Consider the following 26,778-nt stretch of genomic DNA (forward strand, 5'->3'; position numbering starts at 1 on the left):
TTAACCTTATTTATCAATTCTGATGATCGAGAATGACTTGCTAAAGTATACTTGCGCCTGTTAGAACTAGTGAATAGGCAGGGAAAAGTTGGACCAACATCGTGTATAGTGATCTAGCTTGTACATCAATCATTCTGTCGCTGGTGATATCATGTTTACCAAATCATCGGTCGAAGGTAGCTGATGTGTTTGAACAGGATATCTAAAAAGGAGGGCCATCGAACAAACTATATAGACGTCTGGTAAAGTCAGCTAGACGCAGATTTAATAACAGGAAGACTTCAAGACTGCTTGGTAAAGTCAGCTAGAAGCAGATTTAATAACAGGAAGACTTCAAGACTGCTTGCCAATACGTTAACTAGCTGGACTAGACTCAGAAGCCTTCCTAAAATGATTGATCCCATCCACAACGATAACTTTAACATCTTCTATTGCTCATGTCGGTGGATTGAACATGACAGAGAGACAGATGGACTCAAGATCAATGACAATTATGCATTGTAAATGCGAAATTTGGTTAAAGTTTGTGAAGACAACAGGAGAACTGCAAAGAGTAGAGTCCTTGCTGTGTTCCCAAACGATACGACGAACACAACAATTAGTCAAAATCGAACTTGCGAAATACCAGTTAAAGTTAAGTATATTGACCAGGATAAACATGTACGAACTTTTACCCATATCTTTCTCAGTCCCAAAGCGTGCCACTGCAACTGATGAAATGACTGATAATGTTTAGTAAAAATTCTGTAAATGTTGTTTGTTATTTATCAGTAATTGATATGTATTAGCGTTCTAGAAGTGATTCCCTTCAGAATGTACAGACTTACAATTTTCAAGTTGTATGCCAGTTTTTAGTCTTAGGGTTAAGATTTAATGAAAATATTGTATGTTTATACAAACTGCAAGTGACATCACCAGAAAGCGAATGGGCAAGACCACCAATAGGAGTGTTTATTAGACTTAAGAAAGTTTAGAATATTGCTAAATTGCCTATAGGCCCCTGCTCTCTCGTCTTTCCTTTCCTCTCTTCTTCTAGTCAGTAGTGTAGCTGTGATTTCCACTTTTCAGTCTAGATTAGGCTTTGCAGATTTATAGCCTAATTAAATTATCGTTTGCGAGCTTGATCACAACCCAGAACAGAATGTTGCTGTGTTAGATTTTGCCTTTCCGGATGTTGTTATTTTTCGAAAACGCGTGTTGAGCGCAAGTTGCCATTCCAGAGACATGTCGTCATGAATCGTTGTCTTTATTTTCTCTTAAGAAGCCTCGTGTGTCTCTACATGGCTGTGCAGTTACTGACTGCAGTCTGAAGAAGCATGGGTCTTAATATGCAAACACTGTCCTAGTGCCTACGCGCGCTTGTGAGAACACTGTTGTCAGTTTCAGTGAGAACATAGTGTTAGCGCAACAATATGTTACTCGATAACAGCCATACGCGTGCATTGCACACGCCATATCACTGATATTCGTCAGCCAATAGAGGTGTCGCTGTCACTCCACTGGAATAAGATGCGTAGGTGGAAGAGTGAAACGATGAACACGATCACCAGCAGTAAACTGCTGAGAGTGGGCTGTAATTCACATCCAACTTGCTTACTCGTTGTCTTTCAAATGATATGACTGCTGTTTGAGCAATTATTCTGCTTCTTGTGGTTCCTAGACCTCTGTTCTGCGCCCAGGCAGGTGTGCACACGTGCCACTATGATATATACCATATTTGATTAGGGATCGATGGTGTGGTATTGATCATGTATCGACTGTCTGTTGCCCGTTGTTCGGACGTTTTTTCTTAGGTTTCTTGCCCTTCGTCTTTGTTGTTTTACTGTCTCTTAGTGTACCTGAAATGTTACGTCCGAGGACCGTTAGAAGTGTAATAGAAGAGTTATGCAGGCGGTTATATCTTCGAGGCGGTCGTGCACGTGACGTCTACAAGAACGTTGCCATGTGTCTTCGGGTAACGTATCTGAGGTTCAACTCGCTTGGCGGTCGACAACCGCTGCGAGCCCTACTTCTTGTCTGACCACACGACTCCTCACTTGCAGGTCGCCAAACCAGCGTCCATCCACTGCCGCGACTCCTAAGGAAACACCGAGAGTCACCGACTGGCCGGGCCACCCTTGACCAAGTCCGATCTCGATGGGCCCTGTTATTTGGCCATTTATCTCAATAGACAGACTGGCTTCTTTTACTTACATCGATAGATAACACTGCAATAGAGAAATTTAACATCTATACTCATAAACGTACATGCATTTGAAACTTTGTGACGGAAAAGGTCATCGCATACTCTCATTCATTTGCACATCAACTGACATAGCTAAGATCCAAACGTACGGGACACAGCGGTGTCTAAAGGTTTATGTATCCAGCGGTGTGCTGACGGTGCCGAGCATTTCCTGCTGTTTGCCGTTAGGCATTACAAGAAATACTGCTACTTCCACTCGAAGGCAAGTGCTTTGTGATGCTATTTCAGAGAAGTGCTCGCGCTTTGATGGTCTGTACTCCAGAGTAAAAGCATCTTGGCATCGCTCCCTTGACGTCGATTCTGTTCAGTGTGCCCAAATTTCGATTGCAATTGCGATGTACACATGAAAATGAGTTGGTATTGTTGTCAGTGACTGGCAACACAAACGTTCGGCCCACGGAGGTCATCTGATTGTGGGGATCATGCAATGTAGTTCGTCTTGGTGATTCCGTTCCCGTACCAAAACGCCTTCTAACACTATGACACGACAGGAACATGCACAAGACTAGACTGATCCTATTCAGCTACGGACAGTAGATATACAGTAAACAGCTGTGTGTCGCTCTGTGATAAGCGTTCATGTTTTCCACCCAAGCCGCGCTCAAGCGCCTAGCTGTGCTTGATCATACAATCTTCGATAGCAGTTAGATAATCAACTATTGATATTTTGCGCCGAATGAACCCTGCTGACAATCCCAGACTTCTGCTGCAAACTGATTCTTCGGAAATAGACGGCGAGACAGGAGAACCCCAAATCTTTCTAGTCTTATAAGTTAATTACTATATCAATCTGCAGTTAAGAACTCTTCGCCTCAGTGCCGAGAAGTCACTCAATGGGATATATACGAGAACCTAACATTACCTAGTCAAGAGCGGCATGTGTCCCGTATTGATTGGACTACCCGTTATTCTAACGGTCTCACGGACATTGTGATCACGTGCCACGACACTGTCGCTTTGTATGAGTTTAGATAGAATTACGAGTAGAGCGCTTATTAAACAAAATGGCGTCTAAATTTGTGATGCTTTCGACAATTCTAGTAAACTATCGTAGTTTTTAGAAGGCTCATAGCTGTGGAAGCGACGGTGTTAACACAGCGTCAGTTAATAGTTGCAAACCTGAGTGTTTAGGTAAAAAATGTTCTCATTAACGTTAGCGGTTGGTCTCGGCAGTGTTAAGAGAAAATATATTGTCCTCCCACAGAACGTGTCCCTGCAGGACATCATATTTAGGCGTACTCCTAACCCTATCCCTGGAAAGAAAACTGTACACTGTATACGCAGATTCCCCTAGCTGACAATCTGTATATCTTGAAGGGACGCTTTTGTCGCTACAGCTGTTCATTTATTGTCTGCGGTTTCCGTATACAGTACTGGTCCGTGATTGGACCGCACTAATAATTAAGGGCTCCGGCAAACTCCCACGATGGACAGAACACATAAGTAGTCCTAGTCTCGCGTCAGTGCAATACCATCTCCCGCCGTGTCAAATTTCCGGACGGGAAGGGTCTGGAGAAGTTTCTTTGATGTCACTAAGTTGATGTCTTACGCATAATGGGTGAATTCAACACTGTTTGAATTCTTAAGCGGTTCGCTGAAGACTACATTGGTTTGCCACGTAGTGCAATCATATCTCACTATCTTCTAACTCGTCTATTCGTCAACGTCGGCGATTTTATCCGTTGATGAACAGAACTACCCTGTCGATCGTGTTGTTTCTGTTCGTGACACCTTCATGTCTGTGGAACTACACGCCCACGTACAGGAGTCCCGACGTTCGCAGACTTCAACCTCAGGGCTATGCTACTGCATGTCTTGGCAGGGAGAGCTGGCTGGATATCAAACTAGAATGAACACTCCGCCACCTTTACCTGAGGACAAGAGATGATCTCGTTTAAGTACTAAACCAGTACCAAGTCTTGTTTTAACCAGGACTGCGAAGAATGAAGAATATGAAGGCTATGGGGTACGTTATGTCAACCTGTTTTTGGAAGGGTTGATCCATACCTCTGGCTCGGAAACCAATCATTGTATGTGCATGGAAGCGTATTGTACAAATGGGAACGGGAAGGCATTGAGAAGAAATTAATCACAGGAACTGGGCTACTTTTGTAGTTACTCCCGTAAAGAGAGACGGTATAGCGTAAGAATCTGTGGGGACTTCAAAGTAACGATAAAGGCTCGGTTTGATGTAGATTCCTACCTGATTCCGCATATAAAGGATGTTTGCTGTTCTTGCTGGAAGCAAGCAATTCAATATGATTGACTTGCGACCCCTGCAAACAGACTTCCTTACGGTGAATATCTTCAAAGTAGTGTAGCAATATCAACGCCCACAATGTCATGTTGCATCTGCACCTGCCATGTGACTGAGAGCAATGGACGTGGTGTTGCAAAAAGTAATCTTGAAACCGCATGCTATTTAGACGACGTTATTGTGCCTGGACGATCCACTGACGACCAATTAACAAACCTGGAGGCTGTAATACAGTGTATTGCACCAATTACAAGCCTACTGTCTAAAAGAAGTGAATGTAAATGTTGATGCAAGCAGCACTTTGTCGAGTGTACTGCGGCCACGTTATTTCTGCAGCAGGGTTTTACCAAAGTGCAAGAAAGTGCATCCTGTTGCAAAGATGCCAAAACGGACGGGTATTATACAACTGCGGTCTTTCTAGGCCACTTCACTTACTGCACAAAATGGACGCAAAGTGAAAGTGGGGGGACGAACAAGAGAAGAGCTTCAAAGGCATGCTATTGAAGATCAGGTACCGACTCATCTTAAAGCTTGGCTTGGAAATCGATTTGGCGTGCGGTACCTCTTCTATCGGATTAGGGACCGCGCTTTCACATCAGATACTAGATGGGCAAAGAGACCTATCCTGTGGAGGAACGTAGCTTACTTTTCAGCGTCGTGGACGCTATGCGAGCGCGAGCTTCACGAACGCGGTCATGTTCACAGCGTGACGCTGACGCTCGCTCATCGTCAGCGTTCAGGACGCTTACTCGACGCTCGTGCTAGCATCGTACTGTAAGCCGGGCTTAAGACATAGAGACAATATGCACAGATAGAACGAGAAAGACTGGCACTCTTTTGAGGAGTCAAAATTTTTTATCTCTACCTAGATGGGTACTAGTTAACCTTGATAACAGACCATTGCAGTATAGTCCCCTAATGGACTTTGGTAAGGCGGTGCCATTTACAGCTTCAGCTAGACTACAATTTTGGTGTTCTTTCTTGGGCGATTTCTCATGTCACATTCAGTATAGGAGCATGGGGTTTATTCCAATTGCGATGGCTTGCCAAGTTTGCAACGGCAGGAATATAAGGCTGATCAACTAGGCGAAACGGATGACGAAGCTACGTTCTATTCAAATATATAGACCGTCTTTCAGTAAGTGCAGAGCATGACATCCATAGAATCACTTCTACTAACCCGCCATTGTCTAAAGTTGTGACATTTGTCGAAAGGGTTGGCAGATGATAGAGAATGGCGAGAGTCTTCCCTACCACGAGAGGTCTGAGTCGGCAACACAAAAGACAGTCTTTTCGTGGCGCTTCCAAGTAGCTTTCCCTTACTGCGGTCAACAATCGCCGAAACGCTTCACTTCTTTCGTCTTGGGACTTTGACGAGTGAGCTAGACAGTGTAGAAGGTGTCAGGAGACAGCAGCAGACCCAGTACGCGACCCACTGCCAGATGGCAGTATCCATCGACTCCATGTCAACGTATATACGCCGAATTTGCGGTGCCCGTACAAGGAACCATGTATGTATGTGGTAGTCGTGGACGCGTGCAGAAAATGGCCGAAACAGACAACAGCAGAACCCCGTTATGTCTTGGATGGCAATTCTGGAGTAAATTGCATCAGATAACTGGCCACCATTATGTTGCAGCATTTCCAGACTTTCGCTGAGGAAAACTGTCTCATCATATGAGAGGTGCGATTTACGACACTGCCGCTAATGGCCTGGCTGAATGGCTAGTGATCAAAGCCGACCATACGTTTGTTTAACCCAAAAGAGACGAAGACCGTTTTCTATCGGCCCTAGCGCACGGCTTCATGATACACACTCAGTGACTGAACAGAGTCCAGCACAGCTCACGTTTGGACGGAACTTGAGAACGTGAATGGACTTGTCAATCCTGATGTCAAGAGAAGAGTGGAGAATAAGCCGGTATAGAATTAGAATAGGCCGTGCCAATCATATGAGATCGGTTAACGTGTCATGTCTACTCACTAGAACAGAGCCGACGACAAGATACTGACCCGGATGAAACAGAACAAATGAATAAACGGTCACGGCAACAAATAGTACCGTAGGAAGACAAAGAAACCAGAGACAAGTTTGACAGCAGCTTTTCCGACACTGTCGCTCAGACATCGCTTTTAAAACCTACAAGACATGTACATGTATACTGTAATGCAAAACGAGCGGACGCTCCAGATGCATTAGATTTGGAAAGCAGCTCAAGACTCTTCAGACGGACAGAGGCTACAAAATCGAACACACTTGAAGTTTTCGGTTTTCTGGATAGTTCGGTTTGGGTTGCCTTGATTCAATTTTTCTTGCAAGCATAGGAACTATGACAGAAAGCATGGGGAGTATTAGATATCAATTAGATGACGTAGTTTTGTGGGCGTTATCTGGTATTTTGAGGGGTGGTTCTTCATCCAGTTCTTAGGGGGTTGAGATAAATTCCTGGGCGAAACGCTGTCTGTGATTGTGTTCACGCTCAATCTGTTATGCATTTTGAAACTGGAGCGAATGTCTCTGAACAAGATTTGTGCTAGCTATTCCTCTTTCACTTAGTGTCTGTTTATAGATCGTATTGTTTCTCTGCCATAACCAATGAGGCAAGGCTGAGTACCCAAGTCATCGTTGAGAAGAGCAACCGACTTGTAAGACTGTGATGTGATGAGCGTTGTAGACAGTTCAGAGACAAACGTTTTCTGCACGCATGCCAGACGCTCGGTTTTCGCAACTAAATAGTGATGCTACCATATTGTCTGACTATGGTTTTCGTCACTATCTCTATAATCGCTTGCTGGTCATTGCGAGATCAAGAGCACCCAGTGACTGCCCTACTTGTCTGCCATCTGTATAATGTATATAGATTGAACTGCTTCTATGATTTCGCACATACGGCTAGTAACCCTTTTCTCTGCTTGCTCTAGTTCCGAGATTGTGGATGTCACGTGGAAATTAGTAACTGTTGCAGACTGTATACTTGCAAGCATTTTAGTCCGCATGTGGATTCGCAGGATAGGTTACCATTGTAAAGCCCACGTCAAAATTCAAAGGTTATGCACCTAAACAGATAAAAGCATTAGCTAATTTCGTAGGTGGGGAACGCTGGAATACCCGCTGCACGGGTACAGGAGATTGCCGGAAGAAATTATCTTTGAGTCGCATTTGCACGGGTCTGAGTTGGTGTTAGGTGTGTGGTAGCTGTCACACTCGTCAGACGGATGTGTCTCAGACCGTCTGATCGCTTTCTCGCACGGTAGACCTTATTCATCAATTCTCATGATCAAGAATGACTAGCTACTAGTACATTTGAGTCTGTCGGAACTGGTGAATAGGGCAGGGGAAAGTTGGACGCACATCGGGTACATTGATCTAGCTTGCACATCAACCATTCTGTCGCTGGTGATATCATGTTTACCAAATCATCGGTCAAAGGTAACTGATGTGTTTGAACAGGATATCCAAAAAGGAGCGTTACCGAACAAACTATATAAACGTTGATAAACTCGAGTTTAAACAGATTCAACAACGGGAAGACTTCGAGACTGATTGCAATACAAATTTTGTCTATGGCTTTCGTCAAGTGTTTAGCTTTTCTTTTGGTGACTCTTCTTGGGTTCTCAACGTATGGGAATGGAAAGCCTTTGCCTACTGAAGAGCCTATTCACTCAACAGAAACAGATGTGGCAATTTCTAAAGGATGTGCACTGAAAAACAAAACATTTTGGACAGAAAACGTTAACTGGACTAGACTCAGAAGCTTTTCTAAAATGATTGCTCCCATCCACAACAATAACTTTAACATCTCCTACTGCTCCGGTCGGTGTATTGAACATGACAAAAAGACAGGCGGACACGTGATCAATGACAATTATTCGTTGCAAATGCGTAATTTGGTTAAAGCTTGTAAAAACAAAGGGATGAACTGTGAAGAGCTGAGTCCATGCTGTGTTCCTAAACGATACCACGGACACAACAATCCAGTCAAAATTGAATTTACCAAAATACTTGTTGATGTTGAGTATATTGACCAGGATGGACATGTACGAAGTTTTACCCATATCTTTCTCAGTCCCCAAGTCTGCCACTGCAACTGATGAAAAAATGACTGATAATGCTTGCTAATAATTCTGTGAATGTTATTTGTTATTTATCAGTAGTTGATATGTATTAGCGTTATTGAAGTGTTGCACTTTAGAATGTACAGACTTACACTCTTCAAGTTGTATGCCAGTTGTTTTCATTTTAATGAAAATATAATATGTTTATGCAAACTGCAATCTCACCTGAAAGCGAATAGTCAATGGCATGAAACTGTTCTATTGCGAACCTTGATTAATGATATTAAGATTTTTGCTTTACATTCAAACTCGTCTGCCAAATTTTCCAAAATTGCTGCTGCAGTTGTAAGGGTGAACAATAGGAAAGATTATTAATAGATAAGTGGTCATGACACTTAATTAATTAAGTGCAAGGTTTTGCGACGGCAAATTGCCTATAAGCTCCTGCTCTCTCGTCTTTTCTTTCTTTCATCTCATTTTCTAGTCAGTATTGCAGCTGTGCACGATTTTCACTTTTGTGTCTTGATGAGAGTTTTCAGCTTTATAGCCTAACCAAATTATCATGTATTTGCGTCTGATCACAACTCAGACAGAAATTTACCGAATATTGCGATAAATTTCAGTTTTCTGGCGGTTGTTCTTTCTTCGAAAAAACGTATTTCAAGCGCGACTCGCGTAAACGAGTTTGTCTTTTTACGTACACACTTTAAGAATCGTTGTCTGTGTTTGCTCTTATAATATTTTCCATCGCTGTTCTATTACTGATCGCAATCTTCGTATGAAGCGTACATCGGAAACGCGGCAGCCTATGCCACACATGATCCGCCACACGTAATTAACACGCGCTAATTGCTATGTAATTGCTAACTGGCACAGGCGGTGGTCGTGCAACTCAAACTGCAATGGGACTACCAACTTTCCACACATAATGTAATTTTACTAAACATCTACACTGACAGTATTTAATGTCAAAATAGTTTATATGTTAAATGTTTTTGCAAAGATCGTTTATTAGATGTGTATTAAAGACTAAATTTATATTTTGCCACATGCGCAACATGAACAAATGTTGCTTGCCGAGCTCTCGTGAGAACATATATTGTTGTGAGTTTCAGTGAGAACATATAAAGTTAGTGCACAAGATAACCCTTGCACAGCCATTCACGTATACAGCACACGCCATCACGAGTTTCCTGATATCTTTCAACCTACAAGTGTCAATGGCACGACCTCGCAACAAAGATTGCACGTGACGTGTCCACAGACCTATCTTTACACTACACTATCTTGCCCGTACAAAGGACGGGCCATGGATCCTAGTGTGTGTGTGTTTGTGTGTGTGTGTGTGTGTGTGTGTGTGTGTGTGTGTGTGTGTGTGTTTGTGTGTGTGTGTGTGTGTGTGTGTGCGTGTGTGTGCGTGTGTGTGTGTGTGCAATCTTTGTTGCGAGGTCCCGGATGTCCTGAATGAATTCGAATCTTGCTCTTCCCGCTTGTTTCGATAGAAATCAACACACTTCCCGTGTAGCGCTTGCTGCAGAAAAAACGTGTGGGTTGGATTTGGTGGAAATGCAATCAGAATTTGGAGAGACGAAAGCGCTAGAAGAGTAAGTTTCGTCGGCAAGAGATATTCGATTGCTCAAAGCTTTGTAAAGGACGACGATGCATACAGTCTACACAGAACTGGTGTGGGCGTGTGTTCGAATGAACCGGAATGTGTAGCGTTTGCGTCATCGAGAAATTTTACGCACGGGTCGACCCCTCGAGAGGAGACCCGGTGCATAATTTTTTTAATTTATGTACTCAAGCCTTTCCCTGTGCGTGCCGAGTGTGCGTGCCGATTTCGGTTGCGAACGGACAAAAGACGTGCCCGCCAAACGCGAACACACACACACACACACACACACACACACACACACACACACACACACACACACACACACACACACACACACACAGACAGACAGACAATTTGAGCTTTATATATATATCATATATATATATATATATATATATATATATATATATATATATATATATATATATATATATATATATATATATATACAAGAGGACACCACTTATCCGATGGGCATGGGACCAAAAGAACGTCGGATTACTGACGCATTTTGAAAAACAACTGCAGAATACTTATAGAAGTTCAACATCTAATTGTACATGTAACAACTAATACAGTACAATTCTTTGACTAGAAAGAATGAACACTGATGGGAACTGTCAAGACTTAAAGTAACCATATTGCTGCAATCTTGAGATCGAGCTATAGTGTTAGGACTATCATTGGTCATATTAGGATTGTGGAAGTGCCCGATAACAAAATTTGGTAATTTTGGCCTCAGAGATAACGGAGAAAGTAGTTTTTATGAGACTTATTGATTCTACTGAAGAGAGATGCTGTATACCAGAATTTCCCAATTTTCTTGAATGTGATTAGTGATCAATAGTGAAGTATACTGATTCTTCTTTTCGAAGTATATACACACATCATCAGTTATATAAATAAAACTAACATGTATTCAATTAATAATAATTAAAGATTTTTGAAGTTATGGATTAATTGTCTACATCTTGAATACCATTTTGATGTATCAGCAATTGATCTATTGCCACAAGAAACAAAACAAAAATAGACAAATTAATGAGCTCATTGGTTAATTAAATTTCAACGTTGTGTATGCGCTGCACGGCTCTCTCACTTTTCACGTGAATTCTATATGAATTCGGTGTGCATTTGTTATCATTTCATAGTGAATTCTGTGGGGATGTTGAAATTGCTTTGATTTACGAAATGTAGCAAGAAAAACCCGGAAGACCAGCGAAGAGTGCGGCATTGGACTGTAGGATCTAATGTCGAGCGTTTCGTACTGCTGCAAAGCAAGCTGCGTTGCCGAATTCGTTATATACGTATATTTAGCAAGCAGACAGTATGCTCCTCGACCAAATTGCTGTAACTGTTTGTTACGAAGACTAGCAATCTGCCAGTGTACAGATTTCACTGCTTCTGATACGGGTTAGCGAAATTGGCATCTGCGCACTCTTTCACGACTGTTCGGACTAATCTCGCTGTTCGCAAGACTTCAGTGTGAGTTCACATAGAAGTCGGCGTCTTCGTGATCAACTCTCACAGAAATCACTGGGAATTCGTAGTGAATTCTGCCGTACTTTTTCCAACGGGCATTAATCTTAGTCTGGATTAATGCTTTCGCTCTTCTTGCTGTAGCTTTCATCAGCAGCCCATTCAGTAGGACCATTGTGCTTACTGGAACTTCAGGTTGCTTTTCCAAGTAATGAAGAATCGTTTCTAGAGCTTCATTTAATTTGACGACACGTGGATCACGGATACAGTAATGTACGCACGGGAATTGTATCCTAGCGTGCGCAAAGCCTCGCAGTTCAGACAAGCCACGCACCGTCGGATAATCTGTGCTGGCGGATAACTGAGTGTCGGATAAGTAGTGTCCTACTGTATCATACACACACACACACACACACACACACACACACACACACACACACACACACACACACACACACACACACACACACACACACACACACACACACACACACACACACACACACACACACACACACACACACACACACACACACACACACACACACACACACACACACACACACACACACACACACACACACACATACACACACACACACACACACACACACACACACACACACACACACACACACACACACACACACACACACACACACACACACACACACACACACACACACACACACACACACACACATACACACACACACATATGTATATATATATATATATATATATATATATATATATATATATATATATATAATCTCGCGTAAGTGGACCCTCTCCCGCCGCTTCATACTTCTTGGCGGGAAGGGTCTTGCGAAGTTTGTTTGAGGTCGCTGCGTTGCTGCTTTACACATTATGGGTGAATTCAACACTAGATTTTTTATTTGTTAAGAAGTTCACGAAAGACCAGGTTGGTTTAAATTTGCTAATTACTACAATCGTGTGTGTGTGTGTGTGTGTGTGTGTGTGTGTGTGTGTGTGCGTGTATGTGTGTGTTTGTGTGTGTCTGTGTGTCTGTGTGTGTGTGAGAGAGAGAGAGAGTGAGTGTGTGTGTGCGTGTGTGTGTTTGTTTGTTCGTTAAAGTCAAGAGAACTACCCTGTCGACCGTGTCGTTTCTGTTCGTGACACCTCCATGCTTATGGGAGCCACAACGACACGTACAGGAATCCCGACGTCCGCAGATGTCAATGTAACCTCAAGGATATATGCTACTGCATGTCTTGGCAGGGAGAGACTGGCTGCAGATCAAGCTATGGCCTGAAAGCTGCGCCACCTTTACCTGATCTAGGACCATGGATAGTTGCTGTACTTGTAATGATAAACGAGCGGACACTCTAGATGCGTTAGGTATGAAAAGCAGGTCAAAACTCTACATACGGGCGCCTACAAAATGGTACACAACCGTTTTCTGGCTAGTTCGGTTTGGTTTGCTTTGGATTCGATATTTCTGTCAAGCATACGAAGTATGACAGAAAGCATGGGGAGTATTAGGCATCGATTAGATGACGTGCGTTTTGTGGTATTTTGAGAGGTTGTTCTTCATCCAGTTCTTACACTGCTTGAGGTACATTCCTGGGTATAACACTGTGTATGATTATGTTTACGCTCAATCCGTTATCAATTTTGAAACTGGAGCTAATGTCTCTGAACAAGATTTGTGCCAGCTATATAGCCCCCTTTCACTCAGTGTCTGTCTATCGATCAAATTGTTCTTCTGCCTTAACCGGTGAGGCAATGGTTATTACCCAAGTCACCGTTGAGAAGAGCAGCAGTCTTGTAAAAGTGTGATGTGATAAACGTTGTAGACAGTTCGGAGACAAACGTTGCCTGGTACATGCCAGATGCTCGTTTTCGTAACTAGATAGTGATGCTACCATATTGTCTGATTATGGTTTCCGTCACTACAATCACTTGCCGATCATTGCAAGATCAAGATCACCCAGTGACGGCCCTACTTGTCTGCCATCTTTGTAGTGTATACTATAGATTGAACTGCTACTATTTTTCCGGACTTACGGCCAGTAATCCTCCCTCTGCTTGCTCTACTTCCCAGATTGCGGTTGTCACCTGGAAATTACCGGTAGTAACTGTTGGAGACTGCATGCTTGCATGCCTTTTAGTTTGCAGGTACATACGAAGTGTAGGATACCATAGTAAAGCACACGTCAAACTTCAAAGAAAACAGGCGAAAGCATTAGGTAATTTCGTACGCGGGGAACGTTGGAATACCCGCTGCACGAGTACAGGAAGTAATGCCGGAAGAAATTATCTTTGAGTCGCTCTTGCACGGGTCTGAGTTGGTATTAGGTATGTGTTAGCTGTCACACTCGTCGAACGGATGTGTACTCAGACCGTCTCATCACTTCCTCGCACGGTAGACCTATTCATCACTTCTGATAATCGAGAAAGACTGGCTAATCAAACAGTTGCGCCTGTTAGAACTAGCAAATAGTGCAGGGAAAAGTTGGACGCACCTCGGTTACATTGATCTAGCTTGTTCACTTGTAGTTATTTCACTTTAGCCTATATGTATGCTACCGTTTCTGTATTTGATGAGAAGTATTGTTAATAAAGAGAGAGAGAGAGAGGGAGGGGAGAGAGGGAGAGAGAGAGAGAAAGAGATCGTTATCTTGTAGCTCGTCTATTCGACAACTTCGGTGATTGTAGTTGATAAAGAGACCACCCTGTCGATCATGTCGTTTCTCTTCGCGACACCTTTATGAAAATTATGCTATGCATGTCTATGATAGCTAAAACGACCACGTACAGGAGTTCCGACGTCGGCAGATTTCAACCTCAGGGCTTTCCCCTGCATGTTTTGACAAAAAATGGGCAATCAGAATCACTCTTTGGAAGAGACTGACCGGAACAAATAAAACTAGCTGGAAGCTGCGTCACCTTCACCTGAGGACCAGGAATGATTTGCAGTAAATACAACTAATATCAAGCTCTGTTTTTACCATGCAGGCCATGGGAAGAATAAAGAGTATCAAAGCTAGGTTGCACTGGATGTCAAACCCGTTTCTGGAAGGCTCGAACCATACTTGCTTCTGGCTCGGAAACCAATCATTGTGAAAAGCCAGTGGGAAAATTGGAAATGAAAGGCGTTGGGAGGAGAGTTACTCACAGCAAATTGGGTCACTTCCATAGTTACATAACAGAGATGGGCATAATTATGGAGTCACCCCCCCCCCCCCCCCCCTATCAGCTGAGGCATGGAAATCAAAAGAACACTGAAGATTTGTGAATACACCTGCTGACTCGCGGATTCTACATCAAATCATGCTATTTGGGTATTATATTGTTCTGATTGGACGCTTTGACAACCAATAGCAACAAAAATATCAAGAGAATGACCAGACTAACCACCGCCACCATGCATTACCATGTCCAACTCGTGTCCATGTTGTGATGTCACAAGAGCAGACTCACAATATTTAAGTAAACTGAAACGTATAGTCTCTATTTAATCTTTGAGTATGTCTTCTGACATAAACAAAGTCATTCTATTGTTCAAAAGCTTTTTGAAAACTATTTTGATAATTAATTTTTAAATTTACTGGTTGAACTGACAGCATGCAAGAAGCAGTCGTTTATCGATTTTAACAGGTCAAACATCACCTCCAATCTCAGATATGAGAATGGCACAATAAGAGCCATTATCTTACCATATAACTTGTTTTTTTAAGTGCAGCTGTCACATATAGATGCATGTACTTGCAAGAGTCTGAGAAAGTCCAATAATTTTTAAATCTAAGTCACATGCTCAGGGTGGCTTCATAATTATGCACATGTTAGTACTTCCATAATAGAGGGACAAGAATGCTGCTCTTTCCAACGATTACTTGGATACCCAGTCTTGATTCATACACTACGGTGTAAGAGTGTGATGTGATGAACGTACTTTGTAGACATTTGAGAGACAAACGTTCTCTACACATACGCCAGACGCCCGTTTTTGTAGCTAGACGGTGATGCTACTATTGTCTGCATAACTATATGATACGTGCTGGTCATTTCCAAGATAAATAGCACCCAGTGACTGCCCTACTTGTCTGCCATCTCTGTAGTGTAACATATAGACTGAACTGCATGCTACTATATATGTTTCCGCAGGTACGTCGCGGTAACCCGGCCTTCCCTCTGCTTGGTTCCGAGATTGCGGTTGTCACATAAAAATTAATTAGACTGAATACTTGCAGGTAGGTGCATCAATACGCATAATAGGATACCATTGTAAAGCACACGTCAAAATTCAAGGGTCACCAAAACAGATAAAGCATTAGGTAACTTTGTACGCGGGGAACAATACCCGCGCTGCACGGGTATATACAGGAGATAATGCCGGAAGAAATTACCTTCGAGTCGCTGTATCATGTATCTAAGTGAGTGTTAGGTATGTGTTAGCTGTCACACTCGTCGGACGGATGTGTGCTCAGACCGTCTCATCCCTTTGTAACAGATTAAACCTTATTTATCAATTCTGATGATCGAGAATGACTTGCTAAAGTATACTTGCGCCTGTTAGAACTAGTGAATAGGCAGGGAAAACTTGGACCAACATCGTTTATAGTGATCTAGCTTGTACATCAATCATTCTGTCGCTGGTGATATCATGTTTACCAAATCATCGGTCAAAGGTAACTGATGTGTTTGAACAGGATATCTAAAAAAGAGGGCCATCGAACAAACTGTATAGACGACTGGTAAAGTCAGCTAGATACAGATTTAATAACAGGAAGACTTCAAGATTGCTTGCCAATACGTTAACTAGCTGGACTAGACTCAGAAGCCTTCCTAAAATGATTGATCCCATCCACAACGATAACTTGAACATCTTCTGTTGCTCATGTCGGTGGATTGAACATGACAGAGAGACAGGTGGACTCAAGATCAATGACAATTATGCATTGCAAATGCGAAATTTGGTTAAAGTTTGTGAAGACAACAAGAGAACTTTAAAGAGTAGAGTCCTTGCTGTGTTCCCAAACGATACGACGAACACAACAATTAGTCAAAATCGAACTTGCGAAATACCAGTTAAAGTTAAGTATATTGACCAGGATAAACATGTACGAACTTTTACCCATATCTTTCTCAGTCCCAAAGCGTGCCACTGCAACTGATGAAATGACTGATAATGTTTAGTAAAAATTCTGTAAATGTTGTTTGTTATTTATCAGTAATTGATATGTATTAGCGTTCTAGAAGTGATTTCCTTCAGAATGTACAGACTTACAATTTTCAAGTTGTATGCCAGTTTTTAGTCTTAGGGTTAAGATTTAATGAAAATATTGTATGTTTATACAAACTGCAAGTGACATCACCAGAAAGCGAATGGGCAAGACCACCAATAAGAGTGTTCATTAGACTTAAGAAAGTTTAGGATATTGCTAAATTGCCTATAGGCCCCTGCTCTCTCGTCTTTCTTTTCCTCTCTTCTTCTAGTCAGTAGTGTAGCTGTGATTTCCACTTTTCAGTCTAGATTAGGGTTTGCAGATTTATAGCCTAATTAAATTATCGTTTGCGAGCTTGATCACAACCCAGAACAGAATGTTGCTGTGTTAGATTTTGCCTTTCCGAATGTTGTTATTTTTCGAAAACGCGTGTTGAGCGCAAGTTGCCATTCCAGAGACATGTCGTCATGAATCGTTGTCTTTATTTTCTCTTAAGAAGCCTCGTGTTTCTCTACATGGCTGTGCAGTTACTGACTGCAGTCTGAAGAAGCATGGGTCTTAATATGCAAACACTGTCCTAGTGCCTACGCGCGCTTGTGAGAACACTGTTGTCAGTTTCAGTGAGAACATAGTGTTAGCGCAACAATATGTTACTCGATAACAGCCATACGCGTGCATTGCACACGCCATATCACTGATATCCGTCAGCCAATAGAGGTGTCGCTGTCACTGCATTGGAATAAGGTGCGTAGGTGGAAGAGTGAAACGATGAACACGATCACCAGCAGTAAACTGCTGAGAGTGGGCCGTAATTCACATGCAACTTGCTTACTCGTTGTCTTTCAAATGATATGACTGCTGTTTGAGCAATTATTCTGTTTCTTGTGGTTCCTAGACCTCTGTTCTGCGCCCAGGCAGGTGTGCACACGTGCCACTATGATATATACCATATTTGATTAGGGATCGATGGTGTGGTATTGACCATGTATCGACTGTCTGTTGCCCGTTGTTCGGACGTTTTTTCTTAGGTTTCTTGCCCTTCGTCTTTGTTGTTTTACTGTCTTTTAGTGTACCTGAAATGTTACGTCCGAGGACCGTTGAAAGTTTAATAGAATAGTTATGCAGGCGGTTATATCTTCGAGGCGGTCGTGCACGTGACGTCTACAAGAACGTTGCCAGGTGTCTTCGGGTAACGTATCTGAGGTTCAACTCGCTTGGCGGTCGACAATCGCTGCGAGCCCTACTTCTTGTCTGACCACACGACTCCTCACTTGCATGTCGCCAAACCAGCGTCCATCCACTGCCGCGACTCCTAAGGAAACACCGAGAGTCACCGACTGGCCGGGCCACCCTTGACCAAGTCCGATCTCGATGGGCCCTGTTATTTGGCCATTTATCTCAATAGACAGACTGGCTTCTTTTACTTACATCGATAGATAACACTACAATAGAGAAATTTAACATCTATACTCATAAACGTACATGCATTTGAAACTTTGTGACGGAAAAGGTCATCGCATACTCTCATTCATTTGCACATCAACTGACATAGCTAAGAACCAAACGTACGGGACACAGCGGTGTCTAAAGGCTTATGTATCCAGCGGTGTGCTGACGGTGCCGAGCATTTCCTGCTGTTTGCCGTTAGGCATTAAAAGAAATACTGCTACTTAGACTCGAAGGCAAGTGCTTTGTGATGCTATTTCAGAGAAGTGCTCGCGCTTTGATGGTCTGTACTCCAGAGTAAAAGCATCTTGGCATCGCTCCCTTGACGTCGATTCTGTTCAGTGTGCCCAAATTTCGATTGCAATTGCGATGTACACATGAAAATGAGTTGGTATTGTTGTGAGTGACTGGAAACGCAAACGTTCGGCCCCCAGAGGTCACTTAATTGTGGGATCATGCAATGTAGTTCGTCTCGGTGATTCCGTTCCCGTACCAAAACGCCTTCTAACACTATGACACGACAGGAACATGCACAAGACTAGACTGATACTATGCAGCTACGGACATTAAATATACAGTAAACAGCTGTGTATCGCTCTGTGATAAGCTTTCAGGTTTTCCACCCAAGCCGCGCTCAAGCGCCTAGCTGTGCTTGATCATACAATCTTCGATAGCAGTTAGATAATCAACTATTGATATTTTGCGCCGAATGAACCCTGCTGACAATCCCAGACTTCTGCTGCAAACTGATTCTTCGGAAATAGACGGCGAGACAGGAGAACCCCAAATCTTTCTAGTCTTATAAGTTAATTACTATATCAATCTGCAGTTAAGAACTCTTCGCCTCAGTGCCGAGAAGTCACTCAGTGGGATATATACGGGAACCTAACATTACCTAGTCAAGAGCGGCATGTGTCCCGTATTGATTGGACTACCCGTTATTCTAACGGTCTCACGGAAACTGTGATCACGTGACACGACACTGTCGCTTTGTATGAGTTTAGATAGAATTACGAGTAGAGCGCTTATTAAAACAAAATGGCGTCTAAATTTGTGATGCTTTTGACAATTTAAGTAGACTATCGTAGTTTTTAGAAGGCTCATAGCTGTGAAAGCGACGGTGTTAACACAGCGTCAGTTACTAGTTACAAACCTGAGTGTTTAGGTAAAAAATGCTCTCTCATTAACGTTAGCGGTTGGTCTCGGCAGTGTTACGAGAAAGTATATTGTCCTCTCACAGAACGTGTCCCTGCAGGACATCATTTGTAGGCGTACTCCTAACCCTAGCCCTGGAAAGAAACCTGTACACTGTTTACGCAGATTCCCTTAGCTGACAATCTGTATATCTTGAAGGGACGGTTTTGTCGCTACAGCTGTTCATTTATTGTCTGCGGTTTTCGTATACAGTACTGGTCCGTGATTGGACCGCACTAATAATTAAGGGCTCCGGCAAACTCCCAAGCTGGACAGAACACATAAGTAGTCCTAGTCTCGCGTCAGTGCAATACCCTCTCCCGCCGTGTCAAATTTCCGGACGGGAAGGGTCTGGAGAAGTTTCTTTGATATCGCTGAGTAGATGTTTTACGCATAATGGGTGAATGCAACACTGTTTGAATTCTTAAGCGGTTTGGTTTGCCACGTAGTGCAATCATATCTCACTATCTTCTAACTCGTCTATTCGTCAACGTCGGCGATTTTATCCGTTGATGAACAGAACTACCCTGTCGATCGTGTTGTTTCTGTTCGTGACACCTTCATGTCTGTGGAACTACACGCCCACGTACAGGAGTCCCGACGTTCGCAGACTTCAACCTCAGGGCTATGCTACTGCATGTCTTGGCAGGGAGAGCTGGCTGGATATCAAACTAGACTGAACACTCCGCCACCTTTACCTGAGAACAAGAGATGATCTCGTTTAAGTACTAAACCAGTACCAAGTCTTGTTTTAACCAGGACTGCGAAGAATGAAGAATATGAAGGCTATGGGGTACGTTATGTCAACCCGTTTTTTGAAGGGTTGATCCATACCTCAGGCTCGGAAACCAATCATTGTATGTGCATGGAAGCGGATTGTACAAATGGGAACGGGAAGGCATTGAGAAGAAATTAATCACAGGAACTGGGCTACTTTTGTAGTTACTCCCGTAAAGAGAGACGGTATAGCGTAAGAATCTGTGGGGACTTCAAAGTAACGATAAAGGCTCAGCTTGATGTAGATTCCAACCTGATTCCGCATATAAAGGATATTGTCTGTTCTTGCGGGAAGCAAGCAATTCAATATGATTGACTTGCGACCCCTGCAAATAGACTTCCTTCCTGTGAATACCTCCAAAGTATTGTAGCAATATCAACGCCCGCAATGTCATGTTGCATCTGCACCTGCCATGTGACTGAGAGCAATGGACGTGGTGTTGCAAAAAGTAATCTTGAAACCGCATGCTATTTAGACGACGTCATTGTGCCTGGACGATCCACTGACAACCAATTAACAAACCTGGAGGCTGTAATACAGTGTATTGCACCAATTACAAGCCTACTGTCTAAGAAAAGTGAATGTAAATGTCGATGCACGCATCACTTTGTTGAGTGTACTGCGGCCACGTTATTTCTGCAGCACGGTCCTACCAAAGTGCAAGAAAGTGCATCCTGTTGCAAAGATGTCCAAACGGACGGGTATTATACAACTGCGGTCTTTTTAGGCCACTTCACTTGCTGCACAAAATGGACGCAAAGTGAAAGTGGGGGACGAACAAGAGAAGAGCTTCAAAGGCATGCTATTGAAGATCAGGTACCGACTCATCTTAAAGCTTGTCTAGGAAATCGATTTGGCGTGCGGTACCTCTTCTGTCGGATTAGGGACCGCGCTTTCACATTAGATACTAGATGGGCAAAGAGACCAATCTCGTGGAGGAACGTAGCTTACTTTTCAGCGTCGTGGACGCTAGGCGAGCGCGAGCTTCACGAACGCGGTCATGTTCACAGCGTGACGCTGACGCTCGCTCATCGTCAGCGTTCAGGACGCTTGCTCGACGCTCGTGCTAGCATCGTACTGTAAACTGGGCTTAAGACATAGAGACAATATGCACAGATAGAACGAGAAAGACTGGCACTCTTTTGAGGAGTCAAAATTTTTTATCTCTACCTAGATGGGTAATAGTTAACCTTGATAACAGACCATTGCAGCATAGTCCCCTAATGGACTTTGGTAAGGCGGTGCCATTTACAGCGGCATCCGTAGAATCACTTCTACTAACCCGCCATTGTCTAAAGTTGTGACATTTGTCGAAAGGGTTGGCAGATGATAGAGAATGGCGAGAGTCTTCCCTACCATGAGAGGACTGAGTTGGCAACACAAAAGACAGTCATTTCGTGGAGCTCCCAAGTAGCTTTCCCTTACTGCGGTCAACAATCGCCGAAACGCTTCACTTCTTTCATCTTGGGACTTTGACGAGTGAGCTAGACAGTGTAGAAGGTGTCAGGAGGCAGCAGCAGACCCAGTACGCGACCCACTGCCAGATGGCAGTATCCATCGACTCCATGTCAACGTATATACGCCGAATTAGCGGTGCCCGTACAAGGAACCATGTATGTATGTGGTAGTCGTGGACGCGTGCAGAAAATGGCCGAAGCAGACAACAGCAGAACCCCGTTATGTCTTGGATGGCAATTCTGGAGCAAATTGCATCAGATAACTGGCCACCATTATGTTGCAGCATTTCCAGACTTTCGCTGAGGAAAACTGTCTCATCATACGAGAGGTGCGATTTACGACACTGCCGCTAATGGCCTGGCTGAATGGCTAGTGATCAAAGCCGACCATACGTTTGTTCAACCCAAAACAGACGGGACCGTTATCTATCGGCCCTAGCGCACGGCTTCATGATACACACTCAGTGACTGAACAGAGTCCAGCACAGCTCACGTTTGGACGGAACTTGAGAACGTGAATGGACTTGTCAAACCTGATGTCAAGAGAAGAGTGGAGAATAAGCTGCTATAGAATTAGAATAGACCGTACCAATCATATGAGATCGGTTAACGTGTCATGTCTACTCACTAGAACAGAGCCGACGACAAGATACTGACCCGGATGAAACAGAACAAATGAATAAACGGTCACGGCAACAAATAGTACCGTAGGAAGACAAAGAAACCAGAGACAAGTTTGACAGCAGCTTTTCCGACACTGTCGCTCAGACATCGCTTTTAAAACCCACAAGACATGTACATGTATACTGTAATGCAAAACAAGCGGACACTCTAGATGCATTAGATTTGGAAAGCAGCTCAAGACTCTTCAGACGGACAGCGGCTACAAAATCGAACACACTTGAAGTTTTCGGTTTTCTGGATAGTTCGGTTTGGGTTGCCTTGATTCAATTTTTCTTGCAAGCATAAGAACTATGACAGAAAGCATGGGGAGTATTAGATATCAATTAGATGACGTAGTTTTGTGGGCGTTATCTGGTATTTTGAGGGGTGGTTCTTCATCCAGTTCTTAGGGGGTTGAGATAAATTCCTGGGCGGAACGCTGTCTGTGATTGTGTTCACGCTCAATCCGTTATGCATTTTGAAACTGGAGCGAATGTCTCTGAACAAGATTTGTGCTAGCTATTCCTCTTTCACTTAGTGTCTGTTTATAGATCGTATTGTTTCTCTGCCATAACCAATGAGGCAAGGCTGAGTACCCAAGTCATCGTTGAGAAGAGCAACCGACTTGTAAGACTGTGATGTGATGAGCGTTGTAGACAGTTCAGAGACAAACGTTTTCTGCACGCATGCCAGACGCTCGGTTTTCGTAACTAAATAGTGATGCTACCATATTGTCTGACTATGGTTTTCGTTACTATCTCTATAATCGCTTGCTGGTCATTGCGAGATCAAGAGTACCCAATGACTGCCCTACTTGTCTGCCATCTGTATAATGTATATAGATTGAACTGCTTCTATGATTTCGCACATACGGCTAGTAACCCTTTTCTCTGCTTGCTCTAGTTCCGAGATTGCGGGTGTCACGTGGAAATTAGTAACTGTTGCAGACTGTATACTTGCAAGCATTTTAGTCCGCAGGTGCATTCGCAGGATAGGTTACCATTGTAAAGCCCACGTCAAAATTCAAAGGTTATGCACCTAAACAGATAAAAGCATTAGCTAATTTCGTAGGTGGGGAACGCTGGAATACCCGCTGCACGGGTACAGGAGATTGCCGGAAGAAATTATCTTTGAGTCGCCTTTGCGCGGGTCTGAGTGGGTGTTAGGTGTGTGGTAGCTGTCACACTCGTCAGACGGATGTGTCTCAGACCGTCTGATCACTTTCTCGCACGGTAGACCTTATTCATCAATTCTCATGATCAAGAATGACTAGCTACTAGTACATTTGAGTCTGTCGGAACTAGTGAATAGGGCAGGGGAAAGTTGGACGCACATCGGGTACATTGATCTAGCTTGCACATCAACCATTCTGTCGCTGGTGATATCATGTTTACCAAATCATCGGTCAAAGGTAACTGATGTGTTTGAACAGGATATCCAAAAAGGAGAGTTACCGAACAAACTATATAAACGTTGATAAACTCGAGTTTAAACAGATTCAACAACGGGAAGACTTCGAGACTGATTGCAATACAAATTTTGTCTATGGCTTTCGTCAAGTGTTTAGCTTTTCTTTTGGTGACTCTTCTTGGGTTCTCAACGTATGGGAATGGAAAGCCTTTGCCTACTGAAGAGCCTATTCACTCAACAGAAACAGATGTGGCAATTTCTAAAGGATGTGCACTGAAAAACAAAACATTTTGGACAGAAAACGTTAACTGGACTAGACTCAGAAGCTTTCCTAAAATGATTGCTCCCATCCACAACAATAACTTTAACATCTCCTACTGCTCCGGTCGGTGTATTGAACATGACAAAAAGACAGGCGGACACGTGATCAATGACAATTATGCATTGCAAATGCGGAATTTGGTTAAAGCTTGTGAAAACAAAGGGATGAACTGTGAAGAGCTGAGTCCATGCTGTGTCCCTAAACGATACCACGGACACAACAATCCAGTCAAAATTGAATTTACCAAAATACCTGTTGATGTTGAGTATATTGACCAGGATGGACATGTACGAAGTTTTACCCATATCTTTCTCAGTCCCCAAATCTGCCACTGCAACTGATGACAAAATGACTGATAATGCTTGCTAATAATTCTGTGAATGTTATTTGTTATTTATCAGTAGTTGATATGTATTAGCGTTATTGAAGTGTTGCACTTTAGAATGTACAGACTTACACTCTTCAAGTTGTATGCCAGTTGTTTTCATTTTAATGAAAATATAATATGTTTATGCAAACTGCAACCTCACCTGAAAGCGAATAGTCAATGGCATGAAACTGTTCTATTGCGAACATTGATTAATGATATTAAGATTTTTGCTTTACATTCAAACTCGTCTGCCAAATTTTCCAAAATTGCTGTTGCAGTTGTAAGGGTGAACAATAGGAAAGATTATTACTAGATAAGTGGTCATGACACTTAATTAATTAAGTGCAAGGTTTTGCGACGGCAAATTGCCTATAAACCCCTACTCTCTCGTCTTTTCTTTCTTTCATCTCATTTTCTAGTCAGTATTGTAGCTGTGCACGATTTTCACTTTTGTGTCTTGATGAGAGTTTGCAGCTTTATAGCCTAATCAAATTATCGTGTATTTGCGTCTGATCACAACTCAGACAGGAATTTCCCAAGTATTGCGATAAATTTCAGTTTTCTGGCGGTTGTTCTTTCTTCGAAAAAACGTGTTTCAAGCGCGACTCGCGTAAACGAGTTTGTCTTTCTACGTACACACTTTAAGAATCGTTGTCTGTGTTTGCTCTTATAATATTTTCCATCGCTGTTCTATTACTGATCGCAATCTTCGTATGAAGCGTACATCGGAAACGCGGCAGCCTATGCCACACATGATCCGCCACACGTAATTAACACGCGCTAATTGCTATGTAATTGCTAACTGGCACAGGCGGTGGTCGTGCAACTCAAACTGCAATGGGACTACCAACTTTCCACACAAAATGTAATTTTACTAAACATCTACACTGACAGTATTTAATGTCAAAATAGTTTATATGTTAAATATTTTTGCAATAGATCGTTTATTAGATGTGTATTAAAGACTAAATTTATATTTTGTCACATGCGCAACATGAACAAATGTTGCTTGCCGAGCCCTCGTGAGAACATATATTGTTGTGAGTTTGATTGAGAACATAATAAAGTTAGTGCACAAGATAACCCTTGCACAGCCATTCACGTGCACAGCACACGCCATCACGAGTTTCCTGATATCTTTCAACCTACAGGTGTCAATGTCACGGCATTGGGACGAGGTGTGTGGATGGAAGGCGAAGGGATGAACGCCAATAGTAAACTGAGATGGGGCCGTAATTCACAGTCGTTAGTCTTTTTTACGACGATTGCTATTTTAGCAGGTATTCTATTCCTTGTTGCGCATAGACCTCTGCTTTGTGCCTAGCCAGGTCTGTTTCTCGACTTAAAGCTTAAAATTGCAAACATGACTGTCCTGATAAACAACACTGTCGTGAACGTTGGCAGTTCGGATCGTCGGTGTAACGAGCTACCTATCGGGTTGAATATTTAATGTAGTAAAGGTTCGGATGTTGACCATCAGCTCTACGTTAATCCGGTTTCCGCACGGTTTGTGTGCGTCACTTGTCGTTCTTTGTTTTTTGCTGTTTTTTAGTAGCTGGAGTGTTACGTTCTAGCCAGGCACCACATTTCTTTGGCCGCGGCGCTTTGAAATATTAATCGCACAAGGAACACCCGGATATTCTACACTCGAGGTCGTCGTGGCTTACAAGAACGTTGCTGCGTGTCCAACATCACTGACGGTCCATTCGCTTGGAGTTTGACTCCAGATGCCAGCCTTAAATTTTCACGCATTTTTTCATTTGCGTGTTGCCCAGCCATGCGTCGAGTGTCGCTCTTTTCTTTCAAAGGGGACCCGAGAGTCGTCCACTGGACGAGCATTGCCCGCGTCTGATCTCAATCAGCTCTGCTATTTGGCCGTTTACTTCAATACTATAATTTAGACAGACGCGCTTATGTTACTTGTACCGCTAGCCTCGCGAGCCAAGTTATCCTCCGTGTTTACAGTGCGACCTCACGTTCCAGCAGGCGAACAGCACGTGAGGTTTCACCAGTGAGCATGGAGGAAGCCTTGGCTCGCGAGGCTAGATGTATACGGGAACTTTACACAACGTCGATTACTATGTGCAAACGTGACTGTTTTGATAAAAAAATACTCATGAACGTTGGCGGTTGCGATAAACAGTGTAACGAAAATATGTAATGTCGCCCGGCCTATAGAAAGTGTCCCTGCAGGACACTCATATTTAGGCGTACCCTTAACCCTAAGCCTATCTGAAGTGGAAGCCATATAAGAATGCGCAGATTCTCCTAGCTGACAGTCTGTATTGAGGTCG

Source organism: Corticium candelabrum, chromosome 11, assembly GCF_963422355.1.
Source record: "Corticium candelabrum chromosome 11, ooCorCand1.1, whole genome shotgun sequence".
In the NCBI taxonomy this organism is placed as follows: domain Eukaryota; kingdom Metazoa; phylum Porifera; class Homoscleromorpha; order Homosclerophorida; family Plakinidae; genus Corticium; species Corticium candelabrum.